This window comes from Thalia democratica, chromosome 2 (genome assembly GCF_965202585.1).
Source record: "Thalia democratica chromosome 2, ktThaDemo2.hap1.1, whole genome shotgun sequence".
Lineage (NCBI taxonomy): Eukaryota > Metazoa > Chordata > Thaliacea > Salpida > Salpidae > Thalia > Thalia democratica.
Genome location: NC_139166.1, coordinates 56,449,229 through 56,472,753, shown reverse-complemented (window position 1 = coordinate 56,472,753; position 23,525 = coordinate 56,449,229). Strand labels below are relative to the sequence as shown.

At 24.6% G+C, this 23,525-nt stretch overlaps 7 non-coding genes across 7 annotated transcripts; 3 read left to right on the top strand and 4 right to left on the bottom strand.

Moving 5' to 3' along the window:
* Positions 1–4,980: 4,980 nt before the first annotated feature.
* On the top strand, positions 4,981–5,066 carry Trnay-gua (transfer RNA tyrosine (anticodon GUA)). Its single transcript is given in 2 exon segments — positions 4,981–5,017; positions 5,031–5,066. It is a non-coding gene; the product is annotated as a tRNA-Tyr (tRNA).
* A 1,512-nt stretch (positions 5,067–6,578) lies between these two features.
* On the bottom strand, positions 6,579–6,649 carry Trnag-gcc (transfer RNA glycine (anticodon GCC)). Its single transcript has one exon. It is a non-coding gene; the product is annotated as a tRNA-Gly (tRNA).
* A 2,105-nt stretch (positions 6,650–8,754) lies between these two features.
* On the top strand, positions 8,755–8,826 carry Trnag-ucc (transfer RNA glycine (anticodon UCC)). The gene has a single exon. It is a non-coding gene; the product is annotated as a tRNA-Gly (tRNA).
* A 663-nt stretch (positions 8,827–9,489) lies between these two features.
* On the bottom strand, positions 9,490–9,562 carry Trnak-cuu (transfer RNA lysine (anticodon CUU)). Its single transcript has one exon. It is a non-coding gene; the product is annotated as a tRNA-Lys (tRNA).
* A 5,109-nt stretch (positions 9,563–14,671) lies between these two features.
* On the bottom strand, positions 14,672–14,745 carry Trnai-aau (transfer RNA isoleucine (anticodon AAU)). Its single transcript has one exon. It is a non-coding gene; the product is annotated as a tRNA-Ile (tRNA).
* Positions 14,746–16,946: 2,201 nt separating this feature from the next.
* On the top strand, positions 16,947–17,017 carry Trnag-gcc (transfer RNA glycine (anticodon GCC)). Its single transcript has one exon. It is a non-coding gene; the product is annotated as a tRNA-Gly (tRNA).
* A 1,512-nt stretch (positions 17,018–18,529) lies between these two features.
* Positions 18,530–18,615, bottom strand: Trnay-gua (transfer RNA tyrosine (anticodon GUA)). Its single transcript is given in 2 exon segments — positions 18,530–18,565; positions 18,579–18,615. It is a non-coding gene; the product is annotated as a tRNA-Tyr (tRNA).
* Positions 18,616–23,525: the final 4,910 nt, after the last annotated feature.

Below are 23,525 nucleotides of genomic sequence, written 5' to 3'. Positions count from 1 at the left end.
AACTTATGTAAAACAACTATAACTTTTAATTTAGATTAAAAATATCAAACTTAAAAAAAAGCTACAACAAAAGTGTAAGAAAATAATAGTTTATAATAAAAACGCTTAGACTATATTTTGATTTATTAACAATGATTTTTTAACCTTAGTTAAAACTTTTCTATGTTTGGTATATAACTAGGACTGTATTATGAAAAAGTATGTTGTATGAAAACGTTTAATTTATGAAATGCTTTGAAATATTAATTTAAGAGCTGTTTAATAGACACATATATCTAAGTACATAAAATAATGCTTAAATACATACATGTTTACTTTAATAAAAAATACAGTTCTAGTTATATACCAAACATAGAAAAGTTTTAACAAAGGTTTAAAAATCATTGTTAATAAATCAAAATATAGTCTAAGCGTTTTTATTATAAACTATTATTTTCTTACACTTTTGTTGTAGCTTTTTTTTAAGTTTGATATTTTTAATCTAAATTAAAAGTTATAGTTGTTTTACATAAGTTTTAGAATTTTTTTATAAAATATATTTTTTTGCAATTTTTTAATTTTTATTTAATTTTCTTATAGTTATAAAAACATATACAGTGCTTCCTTGCTAATCCGGCCAGGTTGGGCAAGATTTTTTGAAAAATGGCCGGATTTGCCTTTGGCCGGATAAGAACAAAATATTGCTTTTTTTACAAATTATCTACCTTAGTTATATTATGAATGTCTATAACAAAACGCACTATAAAATTTCTGTTAATTTAATTTATTTTATTTTATTCAAAGAAAAAGAATTAAAACAGACAAAACTAAACAAAACAAAATTTTATAAGTTCGAAATTAATGGAAAAATCTACACTGTTAACACTTTAAATAAAATAAGATTTTTTTTTTTAAAGAAAGAATGGAAGATTGTTTTACAGTGCTTTCTCGTTTCTTAGCAGAAAACTCACGGAGGCTTTTTCTAATAGTATTGGGCCAGTTATTGGACAACCCTTTTAACGTTCCTGACGAAACCAAATGTGAAGGGCGCTGTTTAGCTTGTCAAAGACGCCTCCTTCTACTTTTTTTGCCGTTTGCAGCTATGGTCGTTTTAATGCTGGACAAAATCTGACTGGACAAAAATTTTCAGCTTGATATTCGACTAAAACTACAAACTTGCTAAACTTGAACTGGACAATTTTAACTTAGTAAAAGCTGACTTTTAAAAAATTTAACTTCCAAAAATATCCTTTTAAACTTATACAATATTATAAATATAATTAAATATATATTATAGAATACATTTTTAACATATAATACTAATATATAATAAGGAATGTAAAAATATTCTTTTAAACTTATAAAAGTAAGTATAATACTTAACAATATTATAAATATAACTAAATATATATAATTAAATACACTTTTAACGTATTAAAATAATACTAATATGTAATGAAGAATATAAAAATAAAAATATACTTTAAAATTTATAAAAATAATTAACAATATTATAACGAAAAATAGTAATAAAGTTTTCTTTTAAACTTATAAAAATAATTAACAACATTATAACAAAAAATAATAATAAATACTAACTAATCTATAACAAAAAATTGATAACACTATATAAATATACAAACTAATATTTGTATACAATTAAAAGTTTTTTATAAAATATAATAAGTAAAAAATAATTTTCACGAAAAAAAAAAATAAAATCAGTTGTGAAAAAATATATTAAAAACTATAAAATATAAAACAAAATATTAAAAAAATCAACATAAATAAATTATTTGATACAGAGTGATATAAAAGTTTGTCACCATTCTCTTATGAGTTTAGGTTATAGACCTCTTTTTATCAAACTATAATTTATTTACTATTTCTTCGAAATAAAAATTTAAATCAAAAACTTCAAAAAGTAAGTACTTGTTTAAGTTACATTTAAATAAAACAAAGTTTAAATTATTAAAACGCCTGTTTTTACTTTTAAAACTAACAATTTCAGGTATTGTATTAAAATTTTTACGATCTTCTAAACTTTACCTTAAAAAACACCTAAATTCGCCTTTTCAAACTATATGCCATTACAAAAAACATTTTAACACAAAAAGTTATGTACAAAATTTGTTGAAAATTTGTACATTTGGTTTTAAATGCAAAGTCTAGTAGTTAATTTTTTTTTAGTGTTCTAACTAATGTATTAAAAGTTTTACGATCTTCTGAACTTCACCTCTAAAAAACACCTACTTTTGCTTTTTTCGAATATAAGCCATCACTAAAAGCATTTGTAAACAGAAAATTTTTACAAAAATCGTTCAAATTTCGCACAAAATAATTTCAAGAAATATTCTAGTAAATAATTGATTTTTGTTGTTTTTATCAATGTATTAAAAATTTTACCATCGTCTAAACTTAATCTTCAAAAAAACACCTTTACTACTTTATAAACACATATATATGCTTTTTTAAACTATATGCCTTTACAAAAAACATTTTTAGACAAAAAGTTGTGTACAAAATTTGTTGAAAATTTATACAACTGTTGTTGAAAGCATAGTCTAGTAGTTAATTTTTTTTAAATGTTTTAACTAATGTATTAAAAGTTTTACGATCTTCTGAACTTCACCTCTAAAAACACTTACTTTTGCTTTTTTCAAATATAAGCCATCACTAAATACATTTTTAACCAAAAGTATTTTTTCAAAAATCATTTAAACTTCGCACAAATTAATTTAAAGGAATAGTCTAGTATATAAATGATTTTTGTTGCTTTTACCAATGTATTAAAAATTTAGGTGTTTTTAAAGGTGAAGTTCAGAAGATCGTAAAACTTTTAATACATTAGTTAAAACATCTAAAAAAAATTAACTACTAGACTTTGCATTTAACAACAGTTGTACAAACTTTCAACAAATTTTGTACATAACTTTTTGTGTTAAAATGTTTTTTGTAATGGCATATAGTTTGAAAAGGCGAATTTAGGTGTTTTTTAAGGTAAAGTTTAGAAGATCGTAAAAATTTTAATACAATACCTAAAATTGTTAGTTTTAAAAGTAAAAACAGGCGTTTTAATAATTTAAACTTTGTTTTATTTAAATATAACTAAAACAAGTACTTGCTATTTAAAGTTTTAGATTTAAATTTTATTTCGAAGAAATAGTAAATAAATTATAGTTTAATAAAAAGAGGTCTATAACCTAAACTCATAAGAGAATGGTGACAAACTTTTATATCACTCTGTATCAAATAATTTATTTTTGTTGATTTTTTTAATATTTTGTTTTATATTTTATAGTTTTTAATATATTTTTTCACAACTGATTTTTTTTTTCGAGAAAATTATTTTTTACTCATTATATTTTATAAAAAAACTTTTAATTGTATACAAATATTAATTTGTATGATTATATAGTGTTATCAATTTTTTGTTATAGTATTAGTTAGTATTTATTATTATTTTTTGTTATAATGTTGTTAATTATTTTTATAAGTTTAGAAGAAAACTTTATTACTATTTTTTGTTATAATATTGTTAATTATTTTTATAAGTTTAAAAGAATATTTTTATTTTTATATTCTTCATTATGTATTAGTATTATTTTAATACGTTAAAAGTGTATTTAATTATATATATTTAGTTATATTTATAATATTGTTAAGTATTATACTTACTTTTATAAATTTAAAAGAATATTTTTACATTCCTTATTATATATTAGTATTATACGTTAAAAATGTATTCTATAATATATTTAATTATATTTATAATATTGTATAAGTTTAAAAGGATATTTTTGGAAGTTAAATTTTCTTAAAAGTCAGCTTTTACTAAGTTAGAAATTGTCCAGTTCAAGTTTTAGCAAGTTTGTAATTTTAGTCGAATATCAAGCTGAAAATTTTTGTCCAGTCAGATTTTGTCCAGCATTAAAACGACCATGTTTGCAGCTCCAATTAGTCCCAGCTCCTCCTTTTCGGCTTTAAACTTTGTGAACTTTTCTTCGCCTCTCAAAATGTCATTTAAAGTTGACTTACCAATGTTAAACTGGCTCATTATAACAGCTTTAGGCACATTATTGTTTGCCATTTCGCAAACTTTTAACTTGTTTTCAATTGTTAGTTGAACGCGTTTTCGTTTCTTTGCTGTCTTATCCATTTTTTAACCAGATATGTTGATTGTAGTATATTAAAGTGTAACTTGCTTAGCAAAGACAGAAAAATTGCGAATGAATAATAAACAAGTTTGTTACAACTGAGCAGGAAAGTATGAAAAAAAAACTTAAGATCATACAAATGATACTTTATTATGACGTAACAATATATTGCTTGCATACTTATAAAACGTAAATTGAATACTTTTTCGAAGTAAAATGAAATTAAACGTTAAAGTAAATAAGTCGACTTCTCGACTAAAACCGGCCGGATTAGCGAGGAACCGGATTAGCGAGGACCGGATTAGCGAGAAAACACTGTAATACTTATTTATTTGTTTACAAATAAAATTGTGCAAAAACTTAAAATTAAGTATTATGATAGGTTACAAATATAACTTGAATCACATGTAAACAAGCTAATATAATTTCATATTATTTTCAGTGTTTACAAGCTTCTTTAGAAAAAATTTTAAAGGTATACATTAATTATTTAATTATATAGAAAAAACAATCATTGTTACTATAACAACCTTCGATAGCTCAGTTGGTGCGCATGAAAATCTATTACAAAAATCTATTTCCAAATTATTGTTTGTAAATTGGTATTTAAAATTTTTAAGCTTTTAAGACTTCAATTGGTACGCAAGATTTCAACTTAACAGAAGAAGCGCATAAAGCCATACTAGTGAGTTGATAAAATCAATCAAAAAATTTTCAATTTCAAAAGCATATTTTCGTTTTAACATGCCGTGTTGATGTACTTAATAAACAAAATCAATTGTTAAGTGCACAAGTGCTTTAAACACTAAAGTTTATATTTACAAATTTGTGCTAGTATTCAGCACCTTCGATAGCTCAGTTGGTAGAGCGGTGGACTGTAGCAAGTTGTTTGTAATCCATAGGTCGCTGGTTCGACTCCGGCTCGAAGGACTTATTTTAGTTTCATCAAACTTTATGTTATTGATGTTTATCATTATTAATACAAATAATACTTTATTTGACACTTTTAATTTTTTTAGACTTCAAATTAACTATTTCTTAAAATATCATTTTATAAAGTAGCTTTTTACTAAAAGATATTTTATAACTTAAATAGTTTGTTAACAACTGAATTTCTAGATAAAATATAAAACATCAAATATTAAAACACAATAATAATTAAAAGTTCAAACTATTTTTTATTCAAAACGGGCAAAATCCTTATTTTATACCGTTTTTTTTTACTGTTAAAAGTTATTAATGAAGTATTTAAAGGCAGTATTCTAAAAATAATTCATTAAATTGTTGTCTTCTTTTATTTTCAAAAACAAATATCTAGAACACTTTATTGAAATAATTGTTATACTTTTAAGTTAGTGTTGTCGTTAATATTGAAATTTGCACCATTTATATATCAATGGTAACTAAGTAAAACCGATTGATCTACCATTGTTTTATGATTACGAAGACAAAAAGGCAATGCTAAAATCACAAATGACCTTGATATTTAGTTTTAAATGTAAAAATTCTGCCGCTTAAGTTCGAACTTCTTGATTAAGTAAAAAGTTTGTGTAGAAATTGCAACTTGTTATTAAAAAACTTCTTCCTTTAAATAAGTGTCAAGAAGTTTAATTTTAAACATTTGTAGTTAAAATATATGAAAACTACTACGAATTAGAACCAAGTTAATAAACACACCAAGCAAGTTATTCAAATGCATTAATCAACACATGATTTTCTTAATTATGTACAACACAGTTGAAACATTAATATAAATGATTTCAAAACAGCCGGACTAAATTTTAGTTGTTGAAAGAAAATAACAAACAGTGTAACTGTGATTTATTTAGATTCAAAAACACTTAAACTTGGATGACATTTTAGTTTATATAAAGTTTGAAATTTTCATAGAAAAGTATTCATGGTATAGTTTAAAATTAGAGGTGATATAATACGACCAAACAAGAAAAAATGACTTTCAATAATTTCTCAACCAAATTGAAAGCCATTTAAAAGCTTAATAGACTACAGAGACTCTGGTTTATATATTAAATAACTAGTAATTTAGATTTAGCTTTAGTAAGAACGACAATAATTTAGATAAGTTTGCACTTTTTGGCTGTGTTCAAAGTACGAGTTCAAAAAGCATACAACTATACTTTGTTCTCTGATCTATAGTTTGAAAAGTTAAGAAGTAAGTAAAGAAAAACAAACACAACTGCAAAGCTGGTTATTATTATTGTATAAAACAACTCGTTATCTTTCATAAGAAACCAAAATTATAAATTTTAAGTTTTTAGGGGAAACTCGTATGAAAATTAAAAAAAATGAATTAAAAAACATTTCTTGCTTTTCTTGAAAAGAAATTAAAAAAAAATATTTTTTCAATAAGACAGTCTCTCGGATGTGATAAAAAAATAAAACTAACTAAATTAAGACAGTGTTCAATCAAATAAGCAAAAGTACATTGTCCGGGAATCGAACCCGGGCCTCCCGCGTGGCAGGCGAGAATTCTACCACTGAACCAACAATGCTTGTTAGAGATTCAAAATTTATACTATATAAACCAAATGCTTATCAAATGCAGCGTATCTGCATTTGCTTTTCAAAAGTAGCTAACCGTTGTGATGATATTAAAAATCAACTGTTCATTTAGCTTTGATTTTATGCGACTTGAATATTAGTGCATTTAGTATTTACTTTTTTTTACTATCTTATTACCGGTTCGATATTTAGTTTTTGTGCATTTTTAAATTATAACCATTTTTAAACACATTATTTATTTAAAAAAGTTAATTTATTTTTGTTACAGTAAAAAAAATTATGTACAAACCAGGGGCGTAGCGTGGGGAGGGACGCTGGTGCATGCGTGCCACCCAAAACAAAAAGAAGTAAAAAAAAAATGCAACATCTTTACACTTTATTGTTTATTTTTTCTGCTTAATTTGCCTTTTTTCAACTATGTTTTTCTAGTACTATTCGAAAAGTAAAACAAAATTTCTAATACCAATTAGTGACAAGTTAGGGAAATTACCCAGTATACTGATTCGGTGCGTAATTTCAAATGCGCACCGATGTTGATGAAAAACTCCATAAGGAAAAATTTTATAACTTCATTAACTTCATAAGAGTTTAGACTCAAACAGTACGCAACTAGTTAGTGCACCGAAGTAGTATAATCTTATGACAGATTTTTTAAAAGGGAAAAATTTTGTACTACAAACTAGACAATTTTGATAGTAACACTAACTAAATTTTTACATCAAAATTTAAAACCAGCTTATCTATTTATAAAACTAATGTACCATTTTTACTTTCGTTTATTTAAATATTAACAGACAGTATTTGGTTTAAAACTAAAATAAATTTACAGTTGCAACTACTTAAGCTTAATAAACAAAGTTAGGAAATTTTGTAAAAATATTAAAGTTTACTTAAACTTTGTTAAAACCAAGTTGTCACTTTGAAATCGAACTTTGTCAAACATTTTAGAAGCCGGTTGTTGAAAAAACATAATTAAAAATTAATAATGTTTTCAGAGGTGTCAATTTAAACAATTAACATTTTTGCATTCAAACATGATATAAGCAGTAAGTAAAATTTGTGAGTGAAACATTAATAGGTATATGCTTTTTTTACGTTTGTGTAAGCACGATGATGACCAATAAGACCAGGGAACTATTCAATTCTGATGATATGTTTTTATTTGGAAAAGTCCTTTAACTGTATTCTATTTGTAGTGCACGACTCGATAACTGAAACGTATTTTCGTACACCAGGTCCTAGGATCAAACATTTTTAGTGTTTTTATTTTATTCTACAAATTGTTCAAGACAATACTTGGATACAAATATTTAGCCTTGTTTAATCTTCTGATCCCAATAAAAATCTTAAAGTTATGGTAGTCGAAATTGTATAATGAGAAATTATAGAATCCTTTCATAAGAGCGATTAATCTTAAATTAACATTTAATTCATATAGAGCTATTTTATTAGATTACAAATTAAATAATGCATATGAGAATGAGACTTTTATTTATACTTAAATAAGTTAAGAACATTTAAGCCATAGCTTTAAAATTAACATAACTTAATAAAATTAGTAATTTTTTTAGTAGTTAATGAGAATTTGGTAATTATATAAGAAAAAAATCATCAGATATTTGTTTATGATTCATCTTAAATGTAGTATATAATAATTATTCTTGGTAGCGTAAGCTATTAAAGTTTTCTTTTTCAACTAAACAAAGTTGTAGAATTTTTTAAAATTTTTAATTAGCTTATTAACACCATTTATCGTTAGTTTTATATTACAAACAATTTTTCTTTTTTTTTAAACTATATGTAGCTAAAGCTTAAATGTGACGTCAAGAAATTCAGTATTTAGTTTTAAACAACAGCTAACGAACAGTAGCTATAAGTTTGCAGTTTACTTAACCACGTGATTATTTTCAACGAGCGTCAAAGCCATCGAGCAAAAACACGTTTAAAATTTGCAGCGCAATAATATAGCACATTTTGTCGAGTTAAAGGCAAAAAAATTAACGCTTGAACGAACATATGCTAGCATTCGAATGCGCTACAGATTTACTTGCCTCGACATTTGGGTTTATATATAGTAATTTTTCATTGCAAACAAGCGTCGATGGTGTAACGGTTAGCATTGGTGCCTTCCAAGCACTAGTTCCGGGTTCGACTCCCGGTCGACGCATTTTTGTACTTTTGGTACAGTAGTAAAATATTTTGCATTTAAGAATGGAATGATGTAAATGTTTTAAGTAGAAACGAATAATTTCAAACTAATTTTAGCAAGCTTTATGAAACTTAAAAACAAGTAATAGAAGGACTACTGATGTAAATCTACAATTTTCAACTGTATTTTGTTTTGAAATTATAAAGTTTGAATCAGATAGTAAGCAAGTAATTCAGTAATTATTTTTATGATCAGATACAAGTGTGTTGATCAGATATTCAAAAAAAAAATTAATTCGGGTAGCTAGTTATTTGTTGGAATGTAGTAATACTCTTGTATTTGATTTTCACATAACTCTATTTTTTATGGTTTAGTTACTTTCAAGTCAAAAATCAAGCTCACCTAATTAATTATGTATTACCATTTAAAGTAAACTAGTAGTAAATTTACAATTTTACAAGAAAATATCGTTAAAAATACAGGTCATAAATTATACCTATTTTTTTTAATATACATTCATAAACATTGTTCTGTTGACCCTGCTTAAACAATAAGTTGTTTTAGATTCTGTTTAATACTACTTGATATTAAAAAATATTAAAAAAAAACACAAAATCACCTAAAGTAAATCAATGTTATTATCAAAAGATAGTTCATTTCAGCAAAAAACAATGAAAACCACGCCCAACGTGGGGCTCGAACCCACGACCGTTGGATTAAGAGTCCAACGCTCTACCGACTGAGCTAGCCGGGCGCTTAGGAAGAACCCTTGTTACAGCTATATATTTGATAAAGTTTAATTTAATCTCTCATTGATTCTTTAATTGCTTATTACCAGTTAACAATTGTTATCAATTTATTTATAAATGCTGCTTTTTAAGTTACGTTAAACCAATAGAATTATTTTATGTAAGTAGTTGTTAGATAGTTTCCTAAAAATGAAATTTATTTTTATTTACACATTCTGGTCTTTCTAATAGAAATTTATTTTATAGGTTCATTATCTGCATAAATAACGGTATGAAATTTTAGTCATGAAGTTTAATGTATGAATTATTTTTCTTTTTTATATACTTTTATATTAATAAGTTTTATTGGTAGTTTATCCTTTATAATTTTATTTTCGTAAAATATTTATAAACATAACCAACTTATTTCTCGAAGCTTTGTATATAGCTAACAAGTATGAGAACGGGTCAAATATGCACGGAGACACTTTTGCACAAAGGTTCGAATAAGCGTGAAGACACACTTTCGCACGAAGGCAATTTTGCACGAAAGTACATTTTTGTACGAAGACAGTTTTGCACAAAGAAACTTTTGCATGAAGGGTCACTTTTGTACGAAAAGTAATTTTTGCACGAGTGTTTAAAAATACAAATAAAATACAAAGAAAACATTGATAAAAATAAAGAAAATATGTATTAATTAAAATAAAAACGAAAGTTAAGAATAAAGATATTAACTGAGATTAAGGGTTAGGGGAAACAGTTATAGTAAAAATGAAAAAAAAGTAGTACAAATCTCAAATAAAATTTAATATAATAAAATAAAATGCAGAAAAAAAGTTGATAAAAAAAACAAAATAGAAAAAAAAAGTTACCGACCGGGGTTAAGAGTTAGGGGTAACAGTGATAGTAAAAACACAAACGTAAAGAAAAAATAAATTAATAAAATATAAGATTAAATAAAATTTTTTCAACCCGTGCAAAAGTGTCTTTGTGCAAAATTGACGCTGTGCAAAAGTTAACTTTCGTGCATATTTGACATCAACCAAAAAAAATATTTTTTAATTTTAATGTTAAGTTAAATAATCAACCATTTATTTACCACATCAATGAAGTTTTTTATCAACATTTCAGTGCTAATTTATAAACATGTGGTCATAGACAAAATATAAAAATCTCTGCTATAACAAAAACTCTATTATCCGTAGATTTTATTATATTTAATTAAATTTTACTGAATATTTTTACACTTAAAAACAGTTTGCTTTTAAAAGCTTTAAATTGCTATTGTATCTGTTGAAAATATTTTTAAACTATGATTTAATAATTAATTAAAAGTAGAAAATAACTCTATACCTATACTTTTAAAATACTTTATTTTTTGATATATTTACACTTTACAGAACTACCAAACGAAAACAGTTATTTTTAAATCAAAATAAAAGCATATAAATTTAGTTGAAACCTACTGTATTTACAAGCTTTAATCGTTTACAAAAATAATTTGTAAATTGGCTTGAATTAGCAAAATGCAAAAAATTAGCAGGTAGTATCTATAACAGTATTTTTTATTGTTTTGAAATAAACGCTTTAACTTTAAATTTTTAACTATAAAAACAGAAAATTACTTGGTTTTTTATTTATTTAGTTGACAAATAGTTTAATATTTGCAAACTTTGATTTACTTAGTTAAGATTGTTTTTAAACTTACCTAAAATTTATTAAGTTTACCTTTAAACTGAAAATATTTATGGTTCAAGCCAGTGGCGTAACGTGGTATTTTGGTCAGGGGAAGCGCAAATTGTTTTCTCAAAAAATCCTCTAAATTAAAACTTTTGTAATTAGCTATAAAAAAACTTTTTATAAGTAATATAATTGAAATAAATTTATTAAGTAAAATAAGTTCGTTAACTGTTTTAAAAAATATTAATATCTTACAAAATTAAACAGTTAAATAAAAGTATATATTTCATTAGAATTACTTATACTTGCAAAAATGTAAGCTTACTAAATAAAAGTTGTTTTTATTACTTATAGTAAACTTTATATCTTTAAAAATTAATATATTCAATAAAACGAAAGTATCTGTTTTATTTACGAAAAAAATATCAATCTCTTTAATATACAATACAACAGTGATAACAACACCTCATTGCACATAATTTTAATAAAGCTACACAGAAGTTAAAATAGACCAACTTTATAACTGTTATTACAGTTTATTACAACTTTGTAAAATAGTTAAAAGTATACTTTTTAAATTTAATTCATGTGATTGTATTTGTTTAAAATAAAAATCACAAACAAAGTTTTTTTCTCATATGCCGACACGCTTATCTTGTATATTTACAAAAATAAAGTTCAGAAAACTAGCAGTAGTCTTAACGATGTGGCATAAAAAAAAAAATTGTAAAATTGTTTAATTTTTCTTTAAGCGTGACGTATTTTTGTAAACTTTTTGTAGAAAAATAATCTGCCATAAGGTTATACTACAGCGGTGCGCTATATTAATTGCGTGCTTTTTGAGTCTAAATTCTTATCTTATGAAGTTAATGAACTTATAAAATTTTTCCTTATGGAGTTTTTCATCAACATCGGTGCGCATTTGCAATTACGCACCGAATCAGTATATTGAGTGATAAAATGTACTTTCCTAACTTTTCACTAATTGGTATTCAAAATTTCGTTTAACTTTTTGAATACTAGATAAACATAGTTGAAAAAAAGGCAAATTAAGCAGAAAAAATAAACTATAGAGAATAAAGATATTACATTCTTTTTTTTACATTTTTCTTATTTTTGGGTGGCACGCATGCGCCAGCGTCCCTCCCCACGCTACGCCCCTGGTTCAAGCTAATAGTTACAAACAGTAACAATTTAAATTTTACTACGCCAAGGTAAATTAAGATTAAGGTTACAAATATTAAAATGAAATTTCAGAAAATAAAAAACCCTCCCCGTCGGGGAATCGAACTCCGGTCGCCCGCGTGACAGGCGGGAATACTCACCACTATACTAACGAGGATCACGTCTGACAGCCGTATCGCGCGTATAAAATCCTAAATTTTACATACTTCACATATTAGACTGTGATTTTGCTCAAACGTTTTACGCAAACTATGAGCTTTATCAATTTGTTTGGCTCAATTTATGCACTGTTACTTGTTATGCACTTGTTATTTTATGTATTATGTTATATAATGGATGAAGTAATCTTTTTCTAATACTTATGTATTTTGTGTTATATAGTTACTTGAAAATATAAACTAACCTTTGATTATTTTTCAACATAGTACAGTGCTTCCTCGCTAATCCGGTCCTCGTTAATCCGGCCGGTTTTAGTCGAGAAGTCGACTTATTTACTTTAGTGTTTTTAGCGTTTAATTTCATTTTACTTCGAAAAAGTATTCAATTTACGTTTTATAAGTATGCAAGCAATATATTGTTACGTCATAATAAAGTATCATTTGTATAATCTGAATTTTTTTTTCATACTTTTCCCGCTCAGTTGTAACAAACTTGTTTATTATTCATTTGCAATTTTTCTGTCTTTGCTAAGCAAGTTACACTTTAATTGTACTACAATCAACATATCTGGTTAAAAATGGATAAGACAGCAAAGAAACGAAAACGCGTTCAACTAACAATTGAAAACAAGTTAAAAGTTTGCGAAATGGCAAACAATAATGTGCCTAAAGCTGTTATAATGAGCCAGTTTAACATTTTGAACTTATAAAATTTTGTTGCGTTTAGTTTTGTCTGTTTTTATTCTTTTTTCTTTGAATAAAGTAAAATAAATTAAATTAACAGAAATTTTATAGTACGTTTTGTTATATACATTCATAACATAACTAAGGGAGATAGCTTGTAAAAAAAGCGATATTTTGTTCTTATCCGGCCAAAGGCAAATCCGGCCGTATTTTCAAAAAATTCTTGCCCAACTTAGCCGGATTAGCGAGGAAACACTGTACTTTACTTTAAAAAATAGTATGTTAGTAGAGACACTGCTGCAGTTTATAAAGAATTACAATAAATCAAGTTTAAATTACTTACTAAATAATAGATTTATAATTTTATGTACATTAGCTTTTTTAATATTTCTTACAAGTTTTACAAAAAGTTAGCCAATTTTTGATTAAACTTAAACTTAAGTATTTAAATACTGAATTTGTGGTTATTAATTTGATAATTACACAACAAAATTAACTTAATATTGATTGTAAAAGTAGCTTTTAGCACAAACTCAATTCTAAATTAATAACGTCATAATAGAATGAATGCATTTAATTAAACATTAAATTTATATTAAAAAACATATTTGTTTAATCTAAATATTAAGAGTTCTTCTTGAATAAATTTTGCAGAGTATGTGTACTACAAACACGTTTAAACATTTAATTATATTTTGTAATTTAATATCATGCTTAATGATAGTTTAAAACGCTTAAAATGTTTCATTACAGACAAAAAACAAATTCTCAGTAAACTAAAAATAAAAGCATATTCAAAAAATTGTTTACTAAGGTACATATTAATATATATACATTTTATTGAACGAAATAAAAAGCGCTCAAAAACTTGGTCCAAGGACCTGGAGACGAAAAACCTTTCGGTTATCGAGTCATACACCAGGATACAGTTTAATGTCATATCTAGGACATAAATTCATATTAATAATATATCAGTTAATATTTTCTTGATAGTTATTTTACTCTTATGTAGAACTTTTGTATAAAGACTAATTTAAAACAAGTTAACCAACTATTTAAATATTAAAAGTACTACAATATCGATAAGTTTGTTTATTTTCCTTTTCACATAATACTAATATTTTAGTTTTAACCCTATAAAACATTTAAAGTCATTAATAAGTTGCTTGTTTATTTATAACTTTCTTATATACTTCATTTTTAGAATTTTTTTTTGTAAAGTTTAGTTTATATGAATTATAGTGAAATTATAAAAACTGTAATATACCATAGCTATAGTGAAAAACACACAAATTAAATTAATAACTTATGATTAAAAAAAGTTCAAACAAAAAAAAAAAGCTAAAAATTGTTTATTAAACATATAATTTAATAACGAGTAAAAAATAAAACAAAAATCAAACTAACTAAAATTATAAAAAGGTATGGCCAGTACGGGGATCGAACCCGCGACATTCGCGTTATTAGCACGACGCTCTAACCAACTGAGCTAACCGGCCACACATCTAGATCATATTCTGTACGTATATAATACATTGTGGTTTATAGTTATGTTGTTTTTAGTGACTTCCAACCATGTATAATTCTAATTGTTTACTACATCAACTAAACTTTGGTTCATGTTTTATATAATACAGTGCTTACTCACTTATCCGGACGCTCACTTATCCGGACAGTTTTAGTCCGAAGAAAACTCAAAAAAATTTCAATCGACAAAATGTGCTATATTATTGCGCTGCAAATTTTAAACGTGTTTTTGCTCGATGGCTTTGACGCTCGTTGAAAATAATCACGTGGTTAAGTAAACTGCAAACTTATAGCTACTGTTCGTTAGCTGTTGTTTAAAACTAAATACTGAATTTCTTGACGTCACATTTAAGCTTTAGCTACATATAGTTTAAAAAAAAAGAAAAATTGTTTGTAATATAAAACTAACGATAAATGGTGTTAATAAGCTAATTAAAAATTTTAAAAAATTCTACAACTTTGTTTAGTTGAAAAAGAAAACTTTAATAGCTTACGCTACCAAGAATAATTATTATATACTACATTTAAGATGAATCATAAACAAATATCTGATGATTTTTTTCTTATATAATTACCAAATTCTCATTAACTACTAAAAAAATTACTAATTTTATTAAGTTATGTTAATTTTAAAGCTATGGCTTAAATGTTCTTAACTTATTTAAGTATAAATAAAAGTCTCATTCTCATATGCATTATTTAATTTGTAATCTAATAAAATAGCTCTATATGAATTAAATGTTAATTTAAGATTAATCGCTCTTATGAAAGGATTCTATAATTTCTCATTATACAATTTCGACTACCATAACTTTAAGATTTTTATTGGGATCAGAAGATTAAACAAGGCTAAATATTTGTATCCAAGTATTGTCTTGAACAATTTGTAGAATAAAATAAAAACACTAAAAATGTTTGATCCTAGGACCTGGTGTACGAAAATACGTTTCAGTTATCGAGTCGTGCACTACAAATAGAATACAGTTAAAGGACTTTTCCAAATAAAAACATATCATCAGAATTGAATAGTTCCCTGGTCTTATTGGTCATCATCGTGCTTACACAAACGTAAAAAAAGCATATACCTATTAATGTTTCACTCACAAATTTTACTTACTGCTTATATCATGTTTGAATGCAAAAATGTTAATTGTTTAAATTGACACCTCTGAAAACATTATTAATTTTTAATTATGTTTTTTCAACAACCGGCTTCTAAAATGTTTGACAAAGTTCGATTTCAAAGTGACAACTTGGTTTTAACAAAGTTTAAGTAAACTTTAATATTTTTACAAAATTTCCTAACTTTGTTTATTAAGCTTAAGTAGTTGCAACTGTAAATTTATTTTAGTTTTAAACCAAATACTGTCTGTTAATATTTAAATAAACGAAAGTAAAAATGGTACATTAGTTTTATAAATAGATAAGCTGGTTTTAAATTTTGATGTAAAAATTTAGTTAGTGTTACTATCAAAATTGTCTAGTTTGTAGTACAAAATTTTTCCCTTTTAAAAAATCTGTCATAAGGTTATACTACTTCGGTGCACTAACTAGTTGCGTACTGTTTGAGTCTAAACTCTTATGAAGTTAATGAAGTTATAAAATTTTTCCTTATGGAGTTTTTCATCAACATCGGTGCGCATTTGAAATTACGCACCGAATCAGTATACTGGGTAATTTCCCTAACTTGTCACTAATTGGTATTAGAAATTTTGTTTTACTTTTCGAATAGTACTAGAAAAACATAGTTGAAAAAAGGCAAATTAAGCAGAAAAAATAAACAATAAAGTGTAAAGATGTTGCATTTTTTTTTTACTTCTTTTTGTTTTGGGTGGCACGCATGCACCAGCGTCCCTCCCCACGCTACGCCCCTGGTTTGTACATAATTTTTTTTACTGTAACAAAAATAAATTAACTTTTTTAAATAAATAATGTGTTTAAAAATGGTTATAATTTAAAAATGCACAAAAACTAAATATCGAACCGGTAATAAGATAGTAAAAAAAAGTAAATACTAAATGCACTAATATTCAAGTCGCATAAAATCAAAGCTAAATGAACAGTTGATTTTTAATATCATCACAACGGTTAGCTACTTTTGAAAAGCAAATGCAGATACGCTGCATTTGATAAGCATTTGGTTTATATAGTATAAATTTTGAATCTCTAACAAGCATTGTTGGTTCAGTGGTAGAATTCTCGCCTGCCACGCGGGAGGCCCGGGTTCGATTCCCGGACAATGCACTTTTGCTTATTTGATTGAACACTGTCTTAATTTAGTTAGTATTATTTTTTTATCACATCCGAGAGACTGTCTTATTGAAAAAATATTTTTTTTTAATTTCTTTTCAAGAAAAGCAAGAAATGTTTTTTAATTCATTTTTTTTAATTTTCATACGAGTTTCCCCTAAAAACTTAAAATTTATAATTTTGGTTTCTTATGAAAGATAACGAGTTGTTTTATACAATAATAACAACCAGCTTTGCAGTTGTGTTTGTTTTTCTTTACTTACTTCTTAACTTTTCAAACTATAGATCAGAGAACAAAGTATAGTTGTATGCTTTTTGAACTCGTACTTTGAACACAGCCAAAAAGTGCAAACTTATCTAAATTATTGTCGTTCTTACTAAAGCTAAATCTAAATTACTAGTTATTTAATATATAAACCAGAGTCTCTGTAGTCTATTAAGCTTTTAAATGGCTTTCAATTTGGTTGAGAAATTATTGAAAGTCATTTTTTCTTGTTTGGTCGTATTATATCACCTCTAATTTTAAACTATACCATGAATACTTTTCTATGAAAATTTCAAACTTTATATAAACTAAAATGTCATCCAAGTTTAAGTGTTTTTGAATCTAAATAAATCACAGTTACACTGTTTGTTATTTTCTTTCAACAACTAAAATTTAGTCCGGCTGTTTTGAAATCATTTATATTAATGTTTCAACTGTGTTGTACATAATTAAGAAAATCATGTGTTGATTAATGCATTTGAATAACTTGCTTGGTGTGTTTATTAACTTGGTACTAATTCGTAGTAGTTTTCATATATTTTAACTACAAATGTTTAAAATTAAACTTCTTGACACTTATTTAAAGGAAGAAGTTTTTTAATAACAAGTTGCAATTTCTACACAAACTTTTTACTTAATCAAGAAGTTCGAACTTAAGCGGCAGAATTTTTACATTTAAAACTAAATATCAAGGTTATTTGTGATTTTAGCATTGCCTTTTTGTCTTCGTAATCATAAAACAATGGTAGATCAATCGGTTTTACTTAGTTACCATTGATATATAAATGGTGCAAATTTCAATATTAACGACAACACTTACTTAAAAGTATAACAATTATTTCAATAAAGTGTTCTAGATATTTGTTTTTGAAAATAAAAGAAGACAACAATTTAATGAATTATTTTTAGAATACTGCCTTTAAATACTTCATTAATAATTTTTAACAGTAAAAAAAAACGGTATAAAATAAGGATTTTGCCCGTTTTGAATAAAAAATAGTTTGAACTTTTAATTATTATTGTGTTTTAATATTTGATGTTTTATATTTTATCTAGAAATTCAGTTGTTAACAAACTATTTAAGTTATAAAATATCTTTTAGTAAAAAGCTACTTTATAAAATGATATTTTAAGAAATAGTTAATTTGAAGTCTAAAAAAATTAAAAATGTCAAATAAAGTATTATTTGTATTAATAATGATAAACATCAATAACATAAAGTTTGATGAAACTAAAATAAGTCCTTCGAGCCGCAGTCGAACCAGCGACCTATGGATTTCTAACAACTTACTACAGTCCACCGCTCTACCAACTGAGCTATAGAAGGTGCTAAATATTAGCACAAATTTGTGTTTATAAACTTTAGTGTTTAAAGCACTTGGTGCACTTAACAATTTATTTTGTTTATTAAGTACATCAACACGGCATGTTAAAACGAAAATATGCTTTTGAAATTGAAAATATTTTGATTGATTTTATCAACTCACTAGTATGGCTTTATGCGCTTCTTCTGTTAAGTTGAAATCTTGCGTACCAATTGAAGTCTTTAAAGCTTAAAAATTTTAAATACCAATTTACAAACAATAATTTTGAAATAGATTTTTGTAATAGATTTTCATGCGTACCAACTGAGCTATCGAAGGTTGTTATAGTAACAATGATTGTTTTTTCTATATAATTAAATAATTAATGTATACCTTTAAAATTTTTTCTAAAGAAGCTTGTAAACACTGAGAATAATATGAAATTATATTAGCTTGTTTACATGTGATTCAAGTTATATTTGTAACCTATCATAATACTTAATTTTAAGTTTTTGCACAATTTTATTTGTAAACAAATAAATAAGTATTACAGTGTTTCCTCGCTAATCCGGTTCTCGCTAATCCGGTTCCTCGCTAATCCGGCCGGTTTTAGTCGAGAAGTCGACTTATTCACTTTAACGTTTAATTTCATTTTACTTCGAAAAAGTATTCAATTTACGTTTTATAAGTATGCAAGCAATATTTTGTTACGTCATAATAAAGTATCATTTGTATGATCTTAAGTTTTTTTTTCATACTTTCCTGCTCAGTTGTAACAAACTTGTTTATTATTCCTTTGCAATTTTTCTGTCTTTGCCTAGCAAGTTACACTTTAATATACTACAATCAACATATCTGGTTAAAAAATGGATAAGACAGCAAAGAAACGAAAACGCGTTCAACTAACAATTAAAAACAAGTTAAACGTTTGCGAAATGGCAAACAATAATGTGCCTAAAGCTGTTATAATGAGCCAGTTTAACATTGGTAAGTCAACTTTAAATGACATTTTGAGAGGCGAAGAAAAGTTCACAAAGTTTAAAGCCGAAAAGGAGGAGCTGGGACTAATCGGAGCTGCAAACATGGTCGTTTTAATGCTGGACAAAATCTGACTGAACAAAAATTTTCAGCTTGATATTCGACTAAAATTACAAACTTGCTAAAACTTGAACTGGACAATTTCTAACTTAGTAAAAGCTGACTTTTAAAAAAATTTAACTTCCAAAAATATCCTTTTAAACTTATACAATATTATAAATATAATTAAATATATATTATAGAATACATTTTTAACGTATAATACTAATATATAATAAGGAATGTAAAAATATTCTTTTAAATTTATAAAAGTAAGTATAATACTTAACAATATTATAAATATAACTAAATATATATAATTAAATACACTTTTAACGTATTAAAATAATACTAATACATAATGAAGAATATAAAAATAAAAATATTCTTTTAAACTTATAAAAATAATTAACAATATTATAACAAAAAATAGTAATAAAGTTTTCTTCTAAACTTATAAAAATAATTAACAACATTATAACAAAAAATAATAATAAATACTAACTAATCTATAACAAAAAATTGATAACACTATATAAATATACAAATTAATATTTGTATACAATTAAAAGTTTTTTTATAAAATATAATGAGTAAAAAATAATTTTCTCGAAAAAAAAAAATCAGTTGTGAAAAAATATATTAAAAACTATAAAATATAAAACAAAATATTAAAAAAATCAACAAAAATAAATTATTTGATACAGAGTGATATAAAAGTTTGTCACCATTCTCTTATGAGTTTAGGTTATAGACCTCTTTTTATCAAACTATAGTTTATTTACTATTTCTTCGAAATAAAATTTAAATCAAAAACTTTAAAAAGTAAGTACTTGTTTTAGTTATATTTAAATAAAACAAAGTTTAAATTATTAAAACGCCTGTTTTTACTTTTAAAACTAACAATTTTAGGTATTGTATTAAAATTTTTACGATCTTCTAAACTTTACCTTAAAAAACACCTAAATTCGCCTTTTCAAACTATATGCCATTACAAAAAACATTTTAACACAAAAAGTTATGTACAAAATTTGTTGAAAGTTTGTACAACTGTTGTTAAATGCAAAGTCTAGTAGTTAATTTTTTTTAAATGTTTTAACTAATGTATTAAAAGTTTTACGATCTTCTGAACATCACCTTTAAAAACACCTAAATTTTTAATACATTGGTAAAAGCAACAAAAATCATTTATATACTAGACTATTCCTTTAAATTAATTTGTGCGAAGTTTAAATGATTTTTGAAAAAATACTTTTGGTTAAAAATGTATTTAGTGATGGCTTATATTTGAAAAAAGCAAAAGTAAGTGTTTTTAGAGGTGAAGTTCAGAAGATCGTAAAACTTTTAATACATTAGTTAAAACATTTAAAAAAAATTAACTACTAGACTATGCTTTCAACAACAGTTGTATAAATTTTCAACAAATTTTGTACACAACTTTTTGTCTTAAAATGTTTTTTGTAAAGGCATATAGTTTAAAAAAGCATATATAGGTGTTTATAAAGTAGTAAAGGTGTTTTTTTGAAGATTAAGTTTAGATGATGGTAAAATTTTTAATACATTGATAAAAACAACAAAAATCAATTATTTACTAGAATATTTCTTGAAATTATTTTGTGCGAAATTTGAACGATTTTTGTAAAAATTTTCTGTTTACAAATGCTTTTAGTGATGGCTTATATTCGAAAAAAGCAAAAGTAGGTGTTTTTTAGAGGTGAAGTTCAGAAGATCGTAAAACTTTTAATACATTAGTTAGAACACTAAAAAAAAATTAACTACTAGACTTTGCATTTAAAAACAAATGTACAAATTTTCAACAAATTTTGTACATAACTTTTTGTGTTAAAATGTTTTTTGTAATGGCATATAGTTTGAAAAGGCGAATTTAGGTGTTTTTTAAGGTAAAGTTTAGAAGGTCGTAAAAATTTTAATACAATACCTGAAATTGTTAGTTTTAAAAGTAAAAACAGGCGTTTTAATAATTTAAACTTTGTTTTATTTAAATATAACTTAAACAAGTACTTACTTTTTGAAGTTTTTGATTTAAATTTTTATTTCGAAGAAATAGTAAATAAATTATAGTTTGATAAAAAGAGGTCTATAACCTAAACTCATAAGAGAATGGTGACAAACTTTTATATCACTCTGTATCAAATAATTTATTTTTGTTGATTTTTTTAATATTTTGTTTTATATTTTATAGTTTTTAATATATTTTTTTACAATTGATTTTATTTTTTTTTTTCGAGAAAATTATTTTTTACTTATTATATTTTATAAAATAACTTTTAATTGTATACAAATATTAGTTTGTATATTTATATAGTGTTATCAATTTTTTGTTATAGATTAGTTAGTATTTATTATTATTTTTTGTTATAATGTTGTTAATTATTTTTATAAGTTTAAAAGAAAACTTTATTACTATTTTTTGTTATAATATTGTTAATTATTTTTATAAATTTTAAAGAATATTTTTATTTTTATATTCTTCATTACATATTAGTATTATTTTAATACGTTAAAAGTGTATTTAATTATATATATTTAGTTATATTTATAATATTGTTAAGTATTATACTTACTTTTATAAGTTTAAAAGAATATTTTTACATTCCTTATTATATATTAGTATTATATGTTAAAAATGTATTCTATAATATATATTTAATTATATTTATAATATTGTATAAGTTTAAAAGGATATTTTTGGAAGTTAAATTTTTTAAAAGTCAGCTTTTACTAAGTTAAAATTGTCCAGTTCAAGTTTAGCAAGTTTGTAGTTTTAGTCGAATATCAAGCTGAAAATTTTTGTCCAGTCAGATTTTGTCCAGCATTAAAACGACCATAGCTGCAAACGACAAAAAAAGTAGAAGGAGGCGTCTTTGACAAGCTAAACAGCGCCCTTCACATTTGGTTTCGTCAGGAACGTTAAAAGGGTTGTCCAATAACTGGCCCAATACTATTAGAAAAAGCCTCCGTGAGTTTTCTGCTAAGAAACGAGAAAGCACTGTAAAACAATCTTCCATTCTTTCTTTAAAAAAAAAAAATCTTATTTTATTTAAAGTGTTAACAGTGTAGATTTTTCCATTAATTTTGAACTTATAAAATTTTGTTTTGTTTAGTTTTGTCTGTTTTAATTCTTTTTCTTTGAATAAAGTAAAATAAATTAAATTAACAGAAATTTTATAGTACGTTTTGTTATAGACATTCATAATATAAAAAAGGTAGATAATTTGTAAAAAAAGCAATATTTTGTTCTTATCCGGCCAAAGGCAAATCCGGCCATTTTTCAAAAAATCTTGCCCAACCTGGCCGGATTAGCAAGGAAGCACTGTATATGTTCTTATAACTATAAGAAAATTAAATAAAAATTAAAAAATTGCAAAAAAATATATTTTATAAAAAAATTCTAAAACTTATGTAAAACAACTATAACTTTTAATTTAGATTAAAAATATCAAACTTAAAAAAAAGCTACAACAAAAGTGTAAGAAAATAATAGTTTATAATAAAAACGCTTAGACTATATTTTAATTTATTAACAATGATTTTTAAACCTTAGTTAAAACTTTTCTATGCTTGGTATATAACTAGAACTGTATTTTTTATTAAAGTAAACATGTATGTATTTAAGCATTATTTTATGTACTTAGATATATGTGTCTATTAAACAGCTCTTAAATTAATATTTCAAAGCATTTCATAAATTAAACGTTTTCATACAACATACTTTTTCATAATACAGTCCTAGTTATATACCAAACATAGAAAAGTTTTAACTAAGGTTAAAAAATCATTGTTAATAAATTAAAATATAGTCTAAGAGTTTTTATTATAAACTATTATTTTCTTA